We start from the raw sequence: 19069 nt of genomic DNA, 5'->3' as shown, positions 1-19069 counted from the left end.
AGAAAGATCAAGTTCCAATCCTAGCCCTGCCTCCACTTAACTCCTCCCTCAGTCTTGGAGCTGGTTCCAACTTTTACTCCAGGACATGCATTCAGATCTGTGGCTGTGACCACACCAGCCAGACTCTGCAGAGCTGTAGAGTCCAAACTCATCTGCTCAGTTTCCAAAGGTCCTTCAGAGTGTGACTCCACCCTACCTACTCAGCCCTGTTTCCCATGATTTCCCAACTCAAGCTGGGCTTCAAGCCCAGTGGTCTCCTCATGGTCCCCTGGGGGAACATTCCAGCCTCTTTCACGGAGTTTCTCAGGCCTGTCATACCCTTGCTGTTCCTTTTGGCTAATCAAACAGTACCCATCCAGCAAGGTCCTGACCAAGTCCATCAAATTCACGGAGCAGGTTATGCCCTGGTGACTACAGCCCACATCCATGGAGCCCTCTTCTTTGAACTCCCATAACCTTTAAGTTCTATTGCAAGCTCTCTTAAGCCCACATGGTCTTGAATTGCTCTTTATTTCATATGAACCTCTCATTTCCCCAACAGGTGGTCATAGAATTATGGGGTCAAGGCCTGTTTCATCTTCCGATGCTAACACAGGTCTAAGTATTCATGAATTAAGTCCTTAGTATCAACCCACAGATACTAATAGATTTTAGGGCTACAGTTTAGCAGGGGGGATGGTATAGTCAGGGGATAAAGGTTTCTAGGGCTCCATTACTTTTTCTCTCTTACTCTAAGCCTCTGCTAGGGGCAACGTGTCTGAGCTAGAATCACTCATTCCAAGTTGCACTGGAAGGGAGTTGATGATCATCAAAGGATTTCCTTTTGTAAACCATAGTGCTTCTACCCTGGGAATATTGGGTGCTGGTCTGAGTCATTAAACTCTCAGGAAAAGACTTCATGATACTGGATCAGGTTTATAAGCTAAAATGATTCTAGAGAGTAGGATGTAAGGAGAACTGTATGAGGACAAATTGTTGTTTTAAGAGGACTTTTGTTCACACCTATAACTGTAGGGATACAGGAGGCTGAGGCAAGAAGATCACAAGTTCAAGGCTAGCCCTAGCAATTTAGTGAGTCTCTGTCTCAAAATAAAAAAATAAAAAGGGCTGGAGATGTGGCTCAGTGGTTGAGTGTCTCTGGGTTCAATCCCTGGTACCAAAAAAAAAAAAAAAAAAAAAAAGCTGAAACTAACTTTGAGAAAGAACAAAGTTGGGCTGGGCATAATGGTACACAGTTGTAATCCCAGCAACCTGTAATCCTAGCAACTCAGCAGGCTAAGGCAGGAGGATCCCAAGTCCAGAATCAGGTTCAGTAATTTAGTGAGGCCTAAGCAAGTTAGAGAGACCCTGTCTCTCTAAAATAAAAAAATAAAAAGGGCTGGGGATGTGGCTCAATGTTTAAGCACTCCTGGGTTCAAACCCCAGTTTAAAAAAAAAAAAAAAAGACAGAAAACAAAGTTGAAGGGCTAATACTACCTGACTCCAAGAATGATTATAAAACTACAGTAATCAAAGTAGTTGGTACTAGCATAAACATAACCAAATAGATCACTCAGTAGAACAGAATGTGGACTTCGGAAATAAGCCCACCTACACAAAAACAACAGAAATAGATTGACAATAGCTTTTTCAATGATGGTGCTAGAATAAATGGTTATCTATATGTAAAAAAGAGAAAAAATTAAATTTGGATTCATATCTTTTACCATACAGAAAAAATAACTCAAAATGGATCACCAAAGCTTGGGTGTGGTGCCACGTGATTTTAATCCCTGTGATTTGGGAGGCAAAGGAAGGAGGATTGCAAGTTGGAAGCCAGCCTGAGCAACTTAGCAAGACCCTGTCTCAAAATAAAACATTAAAAGGACTGGGGATATGGTTCAGCAGTTATGCACCCCTGGGTTCAATCCTTATTCCAAAAAAAAAAAAAACACACAGACCAAAATGTAAAGTCTAAACTTACACGACAAAACATAAGATAAAATATTTGTGACTTAAGCCTAGATGAGGATTGCTTAGATAGAACTCTAAAAGCACAATCCATAAAAGAAAAAATGATCAGTTGCATTTTGTTGAAATTAAAAACTTCTACAAAGAGAATGAAAGGGCTGGGGTTGTGGCTCAGCGGTAGAGCGCTCGCCTAGAACGTGCAAGGCCGTGGGTTTGATCCTCAGCACCACATAAATAAATAAATGAGTAAAATAAAGGTATTGTGCCCAACTAAGAGAATGAAAACACAAGCTAAAGCATGTATCTGATAAAGTTCTTGTATCCAGAATCTATAAGAACTCTCAAACCTTAACTACCAGAAAACAAACAACTCAATTTAAAAGTGGCCACTTGTAATCCCAGTGACTTGGGAAGCTGAAGCAGGAGGATTGCAAGTTCAAGATCAGGCTCAGCAACTTAGTAAAACCCTGTCTGAAAATTTAAAAATAAATAAAAATGCAAAAGATTTGTACAGACGCTTTGCTAAAGAAGATAAATGGATGACAAATAAGTACATGACAAAATGTTCGCCTATATTCCTAGTGACTCAGGAGGTTGAGGCAGGAGGTTTGAAAGTTTGAGGCCAGCCTCAGCAACTTAACAAGACCCTGAGCAACTTAGCAAGACCTTGTTTCTAAATAAAAATGGCTAGGGATGTAGTTCAGTGGTAAGGTACCCCTGGATTCAATCTCCAGTACCAAAAGAAAAAGAAAACCAAAAAATGTTCAACATCAACAGTCATTAGGGAAATGCAAATTAAAGCTACTGCATACTTATCAGAATGGCTAAAAATAAAAAGGCCACCCATACCCAGTGTTGGTGAGGATGAAGAACAGAACAATTGGGAACTTCCATCTCCTGCTGTTGGGAAAGTAGAGTGGTACAGCTGGATAACAAGAACAACTGGATAGTTTCTTAGAAAGTTGAACCTTCACTAATGTATGATCTAGTTTTTCTACTCCTAGGTAATTATCCAAGAGCAAAAAAAAAATACAGCCATAAGAAAGATTTGGACACAGATGTTCATAGCAACTTTGTTTGTAAGAGCTAAAAACTGGAAGAAAAAAAAAAACCTACCAACTGTCCATCAGCTGATGAATGGATAAACAATGTATGCTCTAGCCATACAATGGAATGCTACTTTGCAATAAAAAGGAATGAAATACTGATATACACAAGAGGAATGAATCTTAAAATAAATATGCAGAGTGAGAGAAGCCAGAACAAAAAAGACTACATGCTATATGATTCCAATTATATAAAACTTTAGAAAATGCAGAGTAATCTATAGTGACAGAAAACAGAGCCATGGTTGCCTCAGGATGGGAGGGGGAAATCACAAGGGGCACAGGGAAACTTTCCAGGACTGATGTATGTGTTTGCTGTCTTGATTGTGGTGATGGTTTCACGGGTATATACACATGTCAAATATTATCAAATTGTACACTTGGAAATATGTACAGTTTATTGTATGTCAATATGACTTCAATAAAGCTGTTGAATTAAAAGAAAGAAGGCTGGCTATGTAGCCCAGTGGAAACACATATAGTGTGTTTGCCTAGCATGCAAGAGGCCCTGGGTTCCATCCCTAGCACCACTAAATAAACAGAATAGAATGAAATGAAATAAAATAAAATGAAATAAAAAGGACCCCAGGTTGGACAAAATAACAGCCACCATGACAACCCTTCTTATATGATTTTATGATATGACATTGCCATGCCAACTTTACAATGTAATATCACTCTGTAACAGCAGACAAGACAAAGGAAGCAAGAATTCCTATGCTCTCTTAGAAAACACATTCCTTGGTGTAACCAATAGAGTCTGATTCTGAACCTTGGGACATATCGAGTGTGCTGATTGTCATGGGCTTATGGCATTTTATCTCTTGCTCACTCCCATGCCAGTGTTATCATCTCATGGAGGCTGGAATGCCAGCAGAACCCAGCCAATGGTCCCCCTTTCCTCTTTTGAAAGGCCATCTTCTCTCTAGCCTCCAGGAAGCCTTCCCCAAAGCAGCAGGGGAAGAAGACTGATCTTTCGCTAGACAAGCCTCGGGATGGATCATCACTCAGTCTACAAACAGTATGTGCCACAGGCCGGTTGGCACACTGGCTCCCACCTGCTATGGGGCTAAGTACGCGTGTGCCACTACTGTTCTAGAACGGGGTTTAGAGCCTTCTAGCAGGGAATTGGGCCTGTTGCATTTTTTTCAGAATCAGTGTGGTGTCGACAAAGTGATCACCAAGTGAGACAGGTGTTTTCTGTGCATGGATTCTCACAGATTCAGCAAAGCTGAACTAGCCTCTGTTATCCTCAGGGGACATTATGAGAGAAAGACAAATTATCTCTTCAGTCTACATGTACTAAGTACCTCCTTGTTATCAGGTCATCAGGAATGGGGAGGTTAAGACTAATTGCCCACTGTCTATTCCCCAAGGCCTAGCTGTCCTAACCTAATGGGTGGGATGGAGGGACTCAGTGGAATACTCTGCTCAGGGGTGGTCCATGTGCAGTCTAGTTGATCCTGGCCTCCTGTCCCTGCAAGCAATCACAGGCTCCTCAAGCAAACACAAGCTGGTTGATAGTAGGTGGAACCTCCAAGTTACCTTCTGAAAGGTCTTTAGAAAATGGGAATGGCCTCGAGCCCCCAAGGGTGCTTCTGGGCAAGGGCAGTGTGCCAGCCCCAACCCAAGGCCTCCAGGAACTGGCATAGAAGGCAACCATCATCCATGTGAGGGAAAGGGGTCAGCCAGCTGGCTCCCAGAATTCAACACTCAGGAGGGCAATTACAACAAACTGATGACTGCAAAATTGTCCCCAGGGGTAAAACATTAGGCCTTCTCTTGAAGGAGCTAACATCCCCTGATTTCTGCAGTGAATGATACTCAAGATGAAAATGGTGAAGGGAGAAAGATGGCAATGTTAACACAAATATGGAAGACTTTGAGTTTCACTCTTCACTATAGCACTGCCTACCACTCACAAAGATTACACACACACACACACACACACACACCTGCTTTCACATCCCCTCCTTATTCTGTATAATGGCAGACAACAAAAAGCAGAAAAATGGGGCTGGGGCTGGGGCGGAGTAGTAGAGCACTTGCCGCACATGTGTGAGGCACTGAGTTGGATCCTCAGCACCACATAAAAATAAATAAATGAAGATATTGTGTCCATCTACAACTGAAAAAAAAAGCAGAAAAACGTGGAAAATCTCCCTGTTGGTTTCAGGAATGGGCGTGGTGTACCCTGCCAGCACTGTCAGAGAGGTGGTTGATTCCAGGAGCCTGGCAAAGTCAAGTGTGTGTAGAGGGGAAATGATAACGACAACAACAATATTAGCCACAGGAAATGATAATAACAGCACAGAATATTTACTGGGTGGTTTACTATGTGCCAGGCACTATGCTGAGTGCTTCACGTGCATTTATCTCCTTTAATCCTCACTCTGACCCTGTGAAGTTGGCCCTGAGTCCCAGAGAAGTTAAGTAACTAGCTCACAGTCACACAGCCAGTAAGTGGCAGACCTGGGATATACCTGTGTTCTTTCTCCTCTAGACAATAATGCTTCTGGAGAAGAATATTGGGTCAAACTAGAAGGGGCAGGCTGCTTCAGGAAAGGCAGATGGACAGAGAGGCAGGAAGTGACAATGCTGGGATGACAAAATGGCCCATCTAGAAAGTGGTAACCCACCACAAAGCTTGCTTAACCTAGGCAAGCTGCTTAACCTCTTGTTTCTTGCTGGCTTCTTTGAAACATATTCCAGCACTTTCCCTTGCAGATCCTCCTGTGTGAAACACCCTTCCCTGCTGCCTGAGCCTCCTCCTCGCCCCAGGAGCAGACTGGGATCTCTTTGCCAAGAAACTCACTGTAGGACACAATCTCCCAGCCCAGAAGTCAGGGCCCCTTCAGTGTTTGAAATGTGCTGGGGAGGGGGCAAAGCAAGAGGGTACTGAGAGGAAAAATAATGAATGTGGGTGTGGGGGTATGTCCGGGTGTTTTTATCTAATTAAACACAACAAGATCCAAGGCCCCCTTTACACCCAGCCAGGGAAGACACAAAAGCAGCAGAACAAATATGTAGCTAATCCTTGGTGGTCTGGACCCTTCAGTTCCCAGGTGGCTGTGTGGGGAGAGGGGCAATTATGAAAATCTCTGTCCTCCACTTGAACCTCTGGGCTTCCAGAGAAATCTCAAAACCCTGGCGAAAGGTAGGACCCGACCAGCCTGTCTGTGGTGAACACTTGTGGCATGTCACTTCAGTGTCCCCTACCTCTTTCCTCTCTCCCTACCCCCCAGGGCCTGTGTGTGTTGGGGGGTGGTGGGGATCAGAATGAAATCCCCTCAGCTTGGGTGGCAGGAAAGCCTGGCCACCCTTTGTGTTGTATCAATACACACTGGGCTCACTGTCTGGGCAGACCACTTTGTATCTCCTAAAGTGGAGATCAGAGTTTGCACCAAGCCACCCGCACTCGCTGACCTGGTCTTTTATGTGACATGCATTTACTAAACAATTATCCAGGCTCTGAAGGTCAGTCGGTGGCCAGGGAATAGAGAGAAAGGCGTCTTTTCTCCCTTTTCTGCTGAGCCAAGTCTCCCCCTCGCTGCCCCGCCCCCTTCAAGGTCTAGCTCATGCCCGCATCCCTCACAAAGCCTTCCCTCCCTCCTCCAGCTGCTGCTGACCTCAGAGTCCTGGCCGCGCTGGCCTCTGCTCCAAGGAGCACAATTAGCACCTGACCAGCCACTGGCCTGGCTGCTTGTCCTCGCCTCTGATTGTTTCTGTGTCTTAGTCATCTCTACCCTGCCACCTCCTTCCCTTCACTCCCCACAGCTCCTAGCACAGGTTGGGCACACAGTAGGTGTTAATAAAGGTCTGTTGAATTGAAACTCAGCAGCCCCTATGAGGTCAGAACCCTCATAAGCACCCCGACCAGCAGTTTCTTGGCAACCAGCACTGGGGCCCGAGCTACAGGGCATTAGCAGCTCGGCTGCTATTACAGGGCACACAAGGCTCAGCGGTCAGAGATTTGCAGGCAGGTTGGTGTTGATGAGAAAAGCCCCTGACCCCTAGGAAAGCGCCCATGGGATTCTGGGTACCTCGCATGAGTTTCCTCTCTCCCCTGCAGAACTAGTTTTCAGTTTGTGAACCACAGAGGGAATAAATTGGCAGTGAAGCCAGAAACCTCTTTGCAGTTTAGAAACCCAGGAGTGATAACCAAGGCCAGGTTGGGGTCAGGCCCAGGCTGAAGAGAGAAGGCTACCCAAGGCCCTTCCTAACTTAGCAGAGGACACCAGAAAGACACAGGAGGCATATCAGGCACGAGTCCTGCCACTTGGGAGAATTTTGTGGGTGTTTGAGAGTGGTCCCAAGTGATGCCATCCTGCCCTGACACCCAGCAAATCACTTCCTCAGTGCTTACCACCTACAGTGCATCCAAGGACCAGACCTCCTTCACCCAAACCTTCAGGCAGGCTTGGGGAGCAGGCAGGATCCAGACCAGCCAGGGTCTCCAGACAAGGAGAAGCTTCCAAGTCTGGGGTGCCTGACTCAGGGGTTCAAGCCTGGCTTATCTAATATCCCAGTCCCCCCTTCCCACACCCCCACCACCACCCTAGTCCACATAGGAAGATACACACAATCCTGGAAGGCAGGAGGTGTCTCCATATTTTCCTCACTGCCCAGTACTGGGACCTACTCCTGGCAAACATTTGCTGAGTTGAATCTGAGTTTTAGGCACTACATTAGAAAATATCATAATGCCAGTTCATGCCTCCTGTGTGCCACACACTGTTCTAATAAGTAACTTCTATGTTTTAACACATTTGGTCCTTATCACAACCTTACAAGATAGGTCTCATTTGCCATATAAGGAAACTGAGGCATAGGATTGACTGGGAGCACACATGGAGTAAGTGACAAAGCTGGGGTTTCAACCCACCCAGACAGGCTGGCTCTAGAGGTAGAGGTAAAATGAGAAAACTGGGTGTGGTGCTGGGAGGGAGAAAACCCAGGACAGACTCAGGAGCAGTTTCCCTGGAAAAGCAATACCCTCAGCTGGTAGCTGGCTGGGCCTTCGTGGGACAAAAGCCCTGAGTTTTGCAGAATTAGGGGCATTTTGAACATGCTATCTGTCAGGTCCATGGCAGAAGGACCAGAACACCCTCATTTTTAGATCACAGTAAATGGCAGAGGAGATGGAAGCCACTGTGCCACCACTTAGGACCAGGTGAGGGAAGGTGGGTGGATTTGGGGCCCCCAGCTTGTCCAGGGGTGGGCGCCAGTTCCTGAGTAACCACCGAGCAAACACAGCGCAGCAGAGGGAGGAATGCCAGACATAGTTGCAAACAAGCCACTCCTTCGGCTCCCAGCAAGAGGCTGGGTGAGGGTGGCAACGTGGAGCCTGTTTCATGGTCCCCTGCAACAAGAGGTTCTAGGCTTTGAACCCAGCCCCTGAGACAACCGCATGCAAGGCAGCAGTTGTCCACACCATCTTCCAGGATCTCCCTGATCATCCTCATTACTTCAGATAACTCCTGCTAGACGGTTTCTGCATTGGGTGCACTGAATTAATGGGTGAGGAAGCACTTTATAACTAGGAAAACCCTGTGTAACCGACTGCAAGGAGGGATTGGCATTCTTACAGGGCATACGTATTCCCTGGGCATTTTCAGTGCCAAAGTGCCCTGTCCCTCCAAAGGGGAGAGTGAGCATAGGTTCCCTTCACCTCTCCCCAACCTGGCATTGAGGCCAGGGGTCAGTGCACAGGGGTTGAGTCCCCAATGGGCGTGCCCACCAGCTGTTGGGGCCAGCAGTGGTGGCTCAGGCCCTGGGATGGTGACCTCACTTCCGTTCCTACCTCCCCAGCTCCCTAGCACTCCTCCCATTTGAGGCCCCACCAGGCCAAAATCGAGAAGTCCAAGGTTAACTGTTCCTCCCCACTTTAAGAGCTAATTAAAATGATTAGCCACAATGAACTGTCAAACATTAACCAGAAGAAGCTGCAGGACCAGACAGGCCTCTATCTCGGGCAGAGGGATGAGGGACAGGAATCAAAGGGCCATCAAATCCCTCAGCTGGGGTGTGGTGTTGCTGGGGGCACCCTGGAGAACTTCTCTGAGCCAAGGTGCCAAGGGGTCAGGAGGTGGCTCTGGTCAGGAAGCCTATGTGGCAGGCACAGTCACGAGGAAAGGATAACAGGGTTAAGGTGCCATGGAGGGGCCAGGAATTCACAAAGTCGCTGCCAACCCAGAAGTCCCCCAAACCTCCAAAGCAAGGCTCTGGCGTCAGGGGACTCTTCGCCCTGCGTCTGCAGAGTTCCCTTGGTGGTAGCAGGGGAGGGAACAGATAGGCGGGAGAAGCTGGGAGAGCGGGAACGCAGGAGCGGGAAGGCTGGCGTCTGGCTCACACGGAAACTCCAGCCTCTGCCAAGAGGTCTCTATTTTGGCGATTCAATACTCCAAGTCATAGGTTTACGTACGTGCATGTGTGTGACCCTAAAGCACCTGGCCCCAGGAGCTCTAAGGGCCGGCTCAATCTATCTAGCAGCCCCGCCACAGTCCACCAACATCCTGCCCTCGGGCGTTGGACTTTTGGGGGCCCCCAGCTATCACAAACGGCCCTATCACGGAACTAGGTGGAGTGGGCCTCAGGAAAACTGGCCCCCGACCCGACTCAGGAAATCGATTCCATTTCTACTCCAGTATCAGGAGCCCGGGTTCCCCACCATGCACGCGGCGGGGCGAGGCAAGCACGGCACTCCACGCGCCACGGCTCTCCCACCCTTTCCAGGGCCCCCAACCCCACTCTGGGCCCCGCGGCCCTCGCTACCGCCCTCAAGCAAACTTTTCGAGGTCTCCGAAGGCTCAAAGAACCGGCGCCATCGACGTACCTGAAGCTGAGTGGCTTATGGGCCAAGCTTGGTCGCCGGGCCAGGGTCTGAAGCCGTGGTCCCCTCCCCGTTGCAGGGGCCGAGACGTGGGTCTCCAGCCCCGCCAACCCTGCCAGCGCGCCTTTACCCCTCGGAAGCCGGGCCGGGCAAGAGGCGCCGGGGGCTCGGCGCCAGCGAAACGAGAAGTGGAAGTCAAGCGCAGCGCCCGCTCCGTCCCCGCGGCCGCCGGGGCCGCCGTCCCCCTCCCTGCTTCCCTCCCTCTTTCTTCCCTGCCCGCCTGCCCCCGCCGCCCCGCGCCCGTGACTCACCTCGGCGCCAGGGCAGGCTGGTCCGGGCGGGCGAGGCGCAGGGCTCTCCCACACGTCGCGCCACCAATGGCAAGTTGGAGGGCGAGATGCAAATACTAGGTGAGACGGCGGCGCCCCTGATAAAAACGAGTCGGGGGGCGGAGTGGAACACCGCGGGAAATGGTACACGAAGGGGAGGGCCGGCCGGGGCGAGGGAGGGGGCGGAGGGGGCGCCCGGGGAGGGGGCGCCAGCCAGCGGAGACCTGCACTGAGACAACCGAACGAAAGGGGAAATTGCAGTAGAGACACACACGTCCCCGCAGGCGGCGGCTGGGGCGGGCGCGAAGAAGGCTGGGCGGGAGGGAGGGAAGGGCCGGAGGGAGGGACCGACGGGAGGGACCGCGGGCGGGCGGGGTGGAGGAGGGAGCGAGGGAGGGACGAGGCATCTTGGTGGAAACAGCGCCCCTCCACCCCCGGCCCGCCGCGGTCGCCAGCACGGCAGGAGGAGCCATGCCAGGGGCCCGCGCGGCCTCTCCTTTCCCTCGCGGCTAGCTCGCCCCGGGGAACAGCTGGGGCAGGGCTCCCGCAGAGTCCACGTCGCGTGACGCTGCCCTGGTCAGCCCCCCCTTCATTCCGCTCATTGTGGGCGGGCCCCCGGGCCCTCAACCCTAACCAGGGCCCTTGCGGGGCGGGAAACCCCCCACACACACACACACAGTGTTCCTCGGAGTAACCTATTCCCAATGGACTCGAAGGCTGCGTCCAACCACCTCGGCCTGTGCACTCCACTCGTTTGACGCCTTTGCCTCTGGCCCTGTAATGAACACTATCAAGCGCCTGCTGTGTGCAGACCGCACGGGCCCAGCGGGGGGTGATACCCAGAGGCTCTAAGTTGGAAACTTAGACAACCCCTGCGGAATCCCTGGTCAAATGCATGTTGAAGTTTGTGTGACAGGAGAGTTTCCGGGACTCCTAGGGAAGTCCAACCCAAGTCTCCTGCGGAGGAAGGCAGGGAGGATAGGAATCAGGAAAGGGGCCGGAGGGAATGTGGCTGACAAGGCAGGTGCAAAGGCAACCAGAGTCGTGGTGCTGGGAGAAAGCTCCTGCCCACCCTTCTTCTCCAGTCCAAAGCCAATCTGCTCTACTTGAAGTGCCCATGTGAACCCGTCTCCCATTCTATCTCCCCTTTGCCCCTCCTCTGAACCGCCTCCACACCCATGCCAGCTCCCACCTGGTTCAGCAGCAATGAAGTTCTAGGAAGGAGTTTGCTGGAAATTGTCACTCCTTATGGCTCTGCATGGTCTGGAGGAGCGATCCAGCCAGGCCTTGACCTTGGCAGAAAGCAGCTGAAGGGACCTCAGAGGAGGAGTGCCCTCTGAGGCATAAGGGTGGCCAAAGGGCCTGCAGTTCAAGGACTTACCCAGCCACTAGCATCTGTCTGGCTCCTCAGCCTTGGAAAAGGTGATCCCTGGCACAGGGCTAGGGACAGGGGTGGTGGTGGCAGATGATGGTAGCAAAGATGGCTGTAGATTACAGGTTGCCAAGGAAAGATGTAGTGGCTGGACTGGGACAATGGCCCCTAAAACCTCCTGGATACCCATAGCCAAGTCCCTGAAACAAGTACTAAGAACAACTTTCCACTTATTTTTTAAGGGATTCTGGAGACACACAGTTAGTTCTCTGCTGGCTCTTGCTTATAAGACTTGTTTGCAGTAGGTCTCAACTGTCTCTAAACCCTATTACCTTGATCTTGAAATTCACTAATGAACACACACACACAAACATATTTACCCTTTGCTAAGAGTTTAGTGGTCTCTGTGTGTTGGGTGGCTGGGGGTCAAACCCAGAACTTGCACATGCCAGGCAAGCACACTACCACTGAGCTATATCTGCAGTCTGAGTTCAGTGGTTTGTAACATCAGACAGACCCCTGTCTATTCCAGCTGCACCATTAGTTTGTTGTTGGTTTTTTTCTTTTTTCCTTTTTTGGTACTGGGGATTGAAACCAGGGGTGCTTAACCACTGAGACACAGTCCTTTATGTTTTTTATTTTGAAACAGTGTCTCACTAAGTTGCTTAGGGTCTTGCTAAGTTGCTGAGGCTGGCCTTGAACTTGCAATCTTCCTGCCTTAGCTTTCAAAGTCACTGGGATTATACACATTGCCATTATGCCCAGCTAGCTGCACCACTATTAAGTTAGTGAACTACGTGACTTTAGGCCAGTCATTTAAACTCTTCTGAGCCTCACTTTTTCTTTCTTTCTTTTCTTTTTCTTTTTTTGTTTTGTTTTGGTACTGGGGACTGAACTCAGGGACACAGTACTACTGAACTGTATCCCCAGCCATTTTTATTTTTATTTTAGTGAGACAGGATCTCACTAAGTTGCTGAGGCTGGCCTCAAACTTGCCATCTTCCTGCCTCTGCCTCTGGAGTTGCTGGGATTGCAGGCATGCATCACAGCACTTGGCTTCACTTTCCTTATTTGAAAATTGGGAATCATAAGCCTACCTCACAAGGTCTGATGAGGACTGAATGAGATAATTTGTATCTCTGGCAGTGCCTGGTGTGTAGTAAATGTTGACTGTCTTCAGCATCATCTTTATCCTCATTTTGCTTCCTCAACCCAGGTCTCGGGAGAAAATGTGCCAGGACCAGGGCAGATGCTGCTAGGGAGTAATCGTGGATCCCTCCTGTGAGTGTATATGGATTCAACCAGGGCAGAAGCCTCAAGGTGGAGCACAAGGCAAGGTCTCCCTTTTGGAAGAGCAGGGAAAGTGTTCAGTATTGTAGAGCAGCTCATGGTGACTGGCCCTAATGCCTGCCAGGGACCTGCTGACCAGGGCTTGTAGGAATCCCTTAAACTCCCACCTTCCTCAGCCACTTGGAACTAATGGCTGCCCCATGATATGGAGGTTGTAGCCAAAGCAAATCCCCCCTCCCACCTTGAAGAAAATCTTGTGTCTGCCTCACCTTGGGGAGCCATGAGCCACCCAAATGACCTTCCTGGCTGCCCTTCTCTATGACCTTCATGTTCCACAGCCTGTCAGCTCTTCCCCACCTGGCTCCCCACTTAGGTGTTGGGTGAGCCCCAGCCAGGTGGGGCCAGCCAGGCTGAGATCACCATTCTCCTGACGACAGCCACACTGTCTCTGCCAATGGCTCATTCCCTGAGTTGGCAGGAATTCCCCTTCTCGGGTTGCCTGAGTTGCCCATGGATGCCTAGGCTGTACCATCTAGCAGTGGACTCTCAGTCTCTCTCCTTCCTCCCTGTTCCCCCCACTCTCCAACCATGACTGATTGCTGTCAGGGCCTCAGAACCTGGATCCTGGCAGGAACTGAGGGCCCTCCCAGCTGCCCACAGCTTGTGGGCAAACTTCTCACTTGTTCATTCACTTGCCCTCCACCTTGACAACATTCCCAGTCCCTCTTTGTGTCTCTTTTTTCAAGTGGTTCCCAATGGCCTCATGTTTTTCTGCAAATCATCACCTCCCCAGGTTCTTTGGAGACAAGATGCCTGGTTGCTTCTCTCTTCATTTAATCCCTTGGCCTCAACAAATTTTAGTCAAACTTGTGACCAGAACAAAACACCACAATGCCACCACTTTTGTAGCCCTTTCTTTCTACCACAGGTACATGCTAGGAAAGTTGTCAATCAGTCCATCATATCTTTGAAGGAAAAATATATTCAAAAGCTAGAGAGAAGTTATGGTTTCAAAGGAGCCTGGAGAATCCTTCTATAATTCTTTCTGTAAAGCCAGTTGTCATACTTCTGTTGTGTTCAGTAACCCCAGGTTTGCTTTTATTGTGTTTATATGAAAAGGTCCTCACTGGGTGCAGTGGCACATGCCTGTGATCAGGAGGCTGAGGCAGGAGGATGGCAAGTTCAAGGCCAGCCTTGGCAATTTAGTGAGACACTCTCCCAAATTTTCTTTTTAAATATTAAAGGACTGGAGGTGTAGCTCAGTGGTAGAGCAACCCTGGGTTCAATCTCTAGTACAGATAAAGCTTGTCAAGTAGCTGCAAAATAGAGTTCCTTCCCTGGCTAGATTATACCAAAGTTTTTCTGGAATAACAGGATAACTGCCTGCTGTTCTGGCCTGTGATAGGGGTGGGGATGCTGTGCCCAAGCTATAATGCAGGCAGATAAGGGGATGGAATTGGTAGCAATTTCCCAGATCATGATTTTTTCATCTGTCTTGCCAACTTCCTTGGTCAGGGACAATGCCCTACTGGAGCTCACAGAAAACCCCTCAGCCCCACTCAGTTTTCAGTGATTAAAATAGAGAATTCTACATTTGCCTTTAAACAAGCCCTGGCACCATGAGAACCCCTAAAACACATCAGATAACAGTGGGTCTCATTTCTTGGGGGATTATACAACAGTACGGGGGACTGCCTGAATTGAAATAATTCCCAACAGGAGGTGCAGTGCCCCAGATCTGGCACTCAGCATGTTAACCCTGGGCACGGTGGCTGCTTGTAAGCACTGTACCCACAGCCAGTAGCAGGGCTGGTGTTTAGGAAACAGATTTAGTGCCCTTCCATTGTCCCTCTGGGATGGCAGCATATTTGGGAGGTGGGAAGGGGGAGGGACCCAAGACTGTGGTTCATTTGAAAAGAACAAGGAAGAAGTGACCTCACACAGAGGTCTGCAAATGACTGCGAGCCCCCAGGAGTCTCTAGTCTCATGGGTCCACAGCCCCTATCTTGGAGCAAGAGGACTGTCTGGAAAAGTTCCTGGGGCCAGGGCAGAGGTGCAGACACCTGCTGTGGGCACATACCAGAGACAATACAGCATCCAAGGGTTTGGGGCCACTGCCCAGTGGAGCCACAGTTAGTCCCTCGGCCCTCAACATCTGCTAGCCCAATACCTATCTTGTGTCATCTTTTTGATATCTGATGTGTCCTCAGAGTGAAACTGGGGAGGCCCTGGCCTTGGCTCACTGCCCACATCCCAGTGCAGATGGGCCAGAATATCAACAAATGGAAATGTTGCCACAGGGGCACTGAGTGATTTCTGCAGACCCTTGAGTGTCTTAGGAACAGGGACACTAAACAGCCATCATGCTGACAGTCCCTCCTAAGATGGAGAAGAGATCTGGGAGAAGGGAGGGGGTTCTGGTCCCATATGGGACTCTACATATTTTATAAAATGAATGGTGCCCCTGGAGTTGTGGAAAGAGTTGGCAGTAAGTACAGATCTGGGAGATTCAGAGAGGGTGCTTGAATAGGAGAGATCAGAAAGGGCTCAAACTAACTTGCTATGGTGGTGCACACTTGTAATCCCAGTCATTTGGGAGGCTGAGGCAGAAGGATTGCAAGTTCAAGGCCAGCCTCAGCAATTTAGTGAGTCCCTAAACAACTCAGTGAGACCCCGACTCAAAACAAAAAATAAATAAAAAGGGCTGTGAATGTAGCTCAGTGGTAAAGCACCTGTGGTTCTAATCCCCAGGAAAGGGGGGGGGAGAGACAGAGAAGGAAGGGAGGGAGGGAGGGAAAGAAAGAGAGAGAGAGAGAGAGAGAGAGAGAGAGAGAGAGAGAGAGAGAGAGAGAGAAAGATGGGGGCTGGGGCTGTAGCTCAGTGGTAGAGCACTTGCCTAGCACATGTAAGGCACTGAGTTCGATCCTCAGCACCACATAAAAATAAACAAATAAAATAAAGGCATGATGTCCATCTACAACTAAAAAGACAATTAAAAAGAAAGAAAGAGAGAGAGAGAAAGGGGATGGGGAAGGGCTCAGACTGAGATGCCCAGTTGAGGGCATAGGGTCCTCATCCCCAACATCTGGTTCTGGGGATGAGGGGATGGGATAAGAGGCTGTGATAGGGGCTCATTAGACCCCACTTTACATCCTGCTAAAGGGCAAGCTCAGGCTGATGGTTGTACCAGAAGTTAGTTGGTCCTATTTTCTGAGGATTGCCCCATCCCACAGGGAAGCAAGGACAAGCCAGAGACATTTGCTAGACAGAGGATAGCACAGGCCCAATGGGAAGGCAGCCACACATCAGTTTCCCCACCCTGCCCACATGTCACGGGTTTAGGTTGTTGTTGTTGTTTAATGCAGAAAAATATAACATTTAATGTCTATAAAGGTGCAGTGTGAGTCATTTCGCGGAATGTCTAGGCCCTTTTGCTGGCAGCAAATAAACTTTCCAGCCCTCTTTTGAGGAAGCCATCCAACTGGGCTGCTGCTGCAACTCTGTGTGTGAGAGAGTGCAGGAGTTTGCCTGAGGGTCTTTGCTAAGGCCTTGCCTGCCTATGCGTGCATCTGTGTGGGTCTCACAGATGTGATTGAGGGTGTAATTGTGTTCGGGGTTTGTGTGTGTGTTTGTGGGCCCAGTTTTGGATATCAGTGTCCAGTCCCCTCATGTGTGCGTGTGTGTTTGGCGGGGGGGGCGTGTGCATGTGTGCATCTGCAAGGCAGTATGGTATGTGAGCCTGTGCGTCTGAGGGTGACTACGTGTACATTTTTTTCCTCTTTGCTGCCAAATTATCTTCCCATCTCTCCCCTCACGAAGCAAAGGGCTGACTGAGGGAAGCTAGCAGTCCAAAAGGGAGGTAGCAGGGGAGGGGAGAGGGGCTGGAGAGAAACCAAAGCTATTCCACTAGTTGGAGGAAAGTGTCAGCCAAGGATGAAACTGAAACTGGAGTAGCAGCTCGAACTAAAGCACCAGCACCCTGGGATCATCCCTGGGCTCTGGTTCCTCCCCCACCCCCTCCGGCCAGCAAAGGAGATTAGTCAGCCTGAAATTCCCATCCCTGCAGCCTGGACTTGGGGTTGAGGCTGTGAGGCTGGGCTAGAACGTGGCTGGTGGTTAGCATGTGACCCCGTCAGTGCCCATTATCACATTAACACAAATTTGTAAATCAGATCTTCATCTCAATCATCTCTTAGGGCACAGATCCAGGCTGGAGGGAGGGCTCTCAACTCAGGTCCTGCTCTGAGTGAAGCCGGCAAGGTGGCATCAGAGGAGGGCATAGGCTCAGGTCTGAGGATCACGATGGGGGCAGAGAGAAGGGGCAAAAGAGGGGACATGAGGCATTGAATTTTGCCAATTTGATCCTTTCCCTCAGTTGTGCTCTGGGAGGAGACACCTTGGGGAGGGGGCTAATAGAAAGGAGGGGGTTTCCAGGAATAGCTGGGCACCGCCCTGTAGGAAGGAGGCCCGGGCTCTGAGGTCTGGGCGGGAGACAGACAGTATTTCTCCTGGCACACAGTGAAACCTGGGAATGTTTAGGATCCTTTGGGTTTTTCCCCTCTTTCCTCCTTATGGAAAATCTTTAGATAACTTTCTCAGATGGTTTTGGACACCCTGAAAGCAGGAGAGCTGGATGGACTGAGGGGGAGAAGAGTCACCCAGAACACTAGGACAGGGTGTATCTTTTATTTCTTGGCACAGAAAAAAAGAGGGACTCACTCTACCCGTATATTTTGTTGTAAAGTTGTATCATGGAAATGGCCACTCTAGTCTCTAGGAAGGATGGGTTAGAGTCCCTAGCTGGTTTTCCCCCTCAGCTGGGAGGTGTCTGGCCACAGATTTTTTTTTTTTGTCCTGATATTCTCAATTTGTTAACTAAACAGTCACCGTGTAACCATGAACCATAGGTCATAGCCATGGGAGGTCCAGCACAGCATAGTGACTTCCAGAGCTCGGGGCCTGTGATTAGTTAGGACACAAAACTCTAACTACAGAGACCGAGATTTCGAGCTAGAACCCCAGATGGGCCTCTTAGCATTTTTTTTTTCTTAAGTAGCTGCAGAAGACTCGATCGATCGACAAGCATGGATCTCTAAAACTCGCTGGAGATCCTGTCTCAGGCTGAGCCCTTAATTGTCATGTAGGCCCAGTCCTGGTCCCAGACTGAGCCCCAGCCCTGGCCACAGTCTATAACCCTGTGCTGGAGATGCATTCTCAGTCTCAAGGGAACCAGGCTAGCGAGTGGCTGTTCAGGGAAACCCACCCCCAGCTCTGGAGACGCGACTCAAAGTTTCCATTCTACTGCCCGCGGATCAAGCGCACCATCTCCGGGTTGCAAAGACGGCCCTGAAACCACAATCCCTTTGCTGAAGTTAAGAGCCGCCCCGAGCTCTGCGGGGCCTGGGAGGTGGCCCAAAGGACTATGAAGAAGCGTCGCAGGAGCCAGCCCTTCGCCTGGGGCTCTGGCGCCGCAGGGCGGCTCTCTTGACTCCTGGGTGACAGCGCAGCCTTCTCTTGAGTCCCAGCGTCAGACCTGAGGAGCAGCAAGAGCTCTCCTGGCCCCTTATGTCTTTTCCTTGCCACCCTCCTTCTCCCCTTGCTCATCCCCCAACCCCGGGTTCCCCGATGGGGCTGAGCTCTCCACCCTCCCTTCAGTGTGAGCAGGGCGCCTCTGTAGCGCCACCTACAGGCAGGACGTGCGCGGCGCGGCGACTCGGGCTGTAGCGGAGGCGGCGGGAACTGGCGTCCCAGAAGGAGGCGAGGTTGGCTCCTCGGCCCCCTGCGTTCCCAGCTGGTGCAAGGCCTCCCCTCACCGCCCCAGCCCCAAACGGCCTGGCCACAGTCGCTCAGCCCCGTGCACTGCAGAGCGCAGGCCGCCGGTGCTCCGACCTTTCACTCCTGCTCCTGTACTCTGAGCGGCCTCCTGCCCCAGGCGCCTCTTCTCGGGAAGCAGTGAAGTCACACTGGGCCCGATCCGCTGACTCATGAGAATGACAATCCTCCCCGCTGCCCGGCACACCCCTTGAAACTTCCCCTCAATCTCTTCTTTCCTGCTCCCGCCCCCCTTCCTCCCGTCCAGGCAGGCGAACAAGGACGGCTCAGGGCTCCCAAGGAAGGCTTTGGCAAGGCAGCTGGGAGGGAAGTATCCGGTCAGGTCCCGTGGAGACCGCCAAGCTTCTGTTCCAGCCTT

At 50.5% G+C, this 19069-nt stretch overlaps 1 protein-coding gene across 4 annotated transcripts in view; it reads right to left on the bottom strand.

The window, feature by feature from the left end:
• The window catches only part of Elf4 (E74 like ETS transcription factor 4), a 49447-nt gene extending 30613 nt beyond the window's left edge, over positions 1 to 18834 (bottom strand). The window contains exon 1 of one of the 4 annotated variants that reach the window (XM_046468347.2): positions 18769 to 18834. The gene's annotated coding sequence lies outside the window, so the exon portion shown is untranslated. Of the gene's footprint in view, positions 1 to 9891; positions 10051 to 10199; positions 10459 to 18768 lie in introns of those variants that run through there. The other 3 variants (XM_046468351.2, XM_046468330.2, XM_046468339.2) reach the window with 3 other exon arrangements.
• Positions 18835 to 19069: the final 235 nt, after the last annotated feature.

The sequence above is a fragment of the Marmota monax genome, unplaced genomic scaffold (assembly GCF_021218885.2).
Source record: "Marmota monax isolate L192 unplaced genomic scaffold, Marmota_monax_Labrador192_F-V1.1 WCK01_AAM20220418_F8-fsc00054, whole genome shotgun sequence".
Classification (NCBI taxonomy): Eukaryota; Metazoa; Chordata; class Mammalia; order Rodentia; family Sciuridae; genus Marmota; species Marmota monax.
Note: the sequence above shows the minus strand (reverse complement) of the source record. Positions and strands in the feature narration are given on the sequence as shown.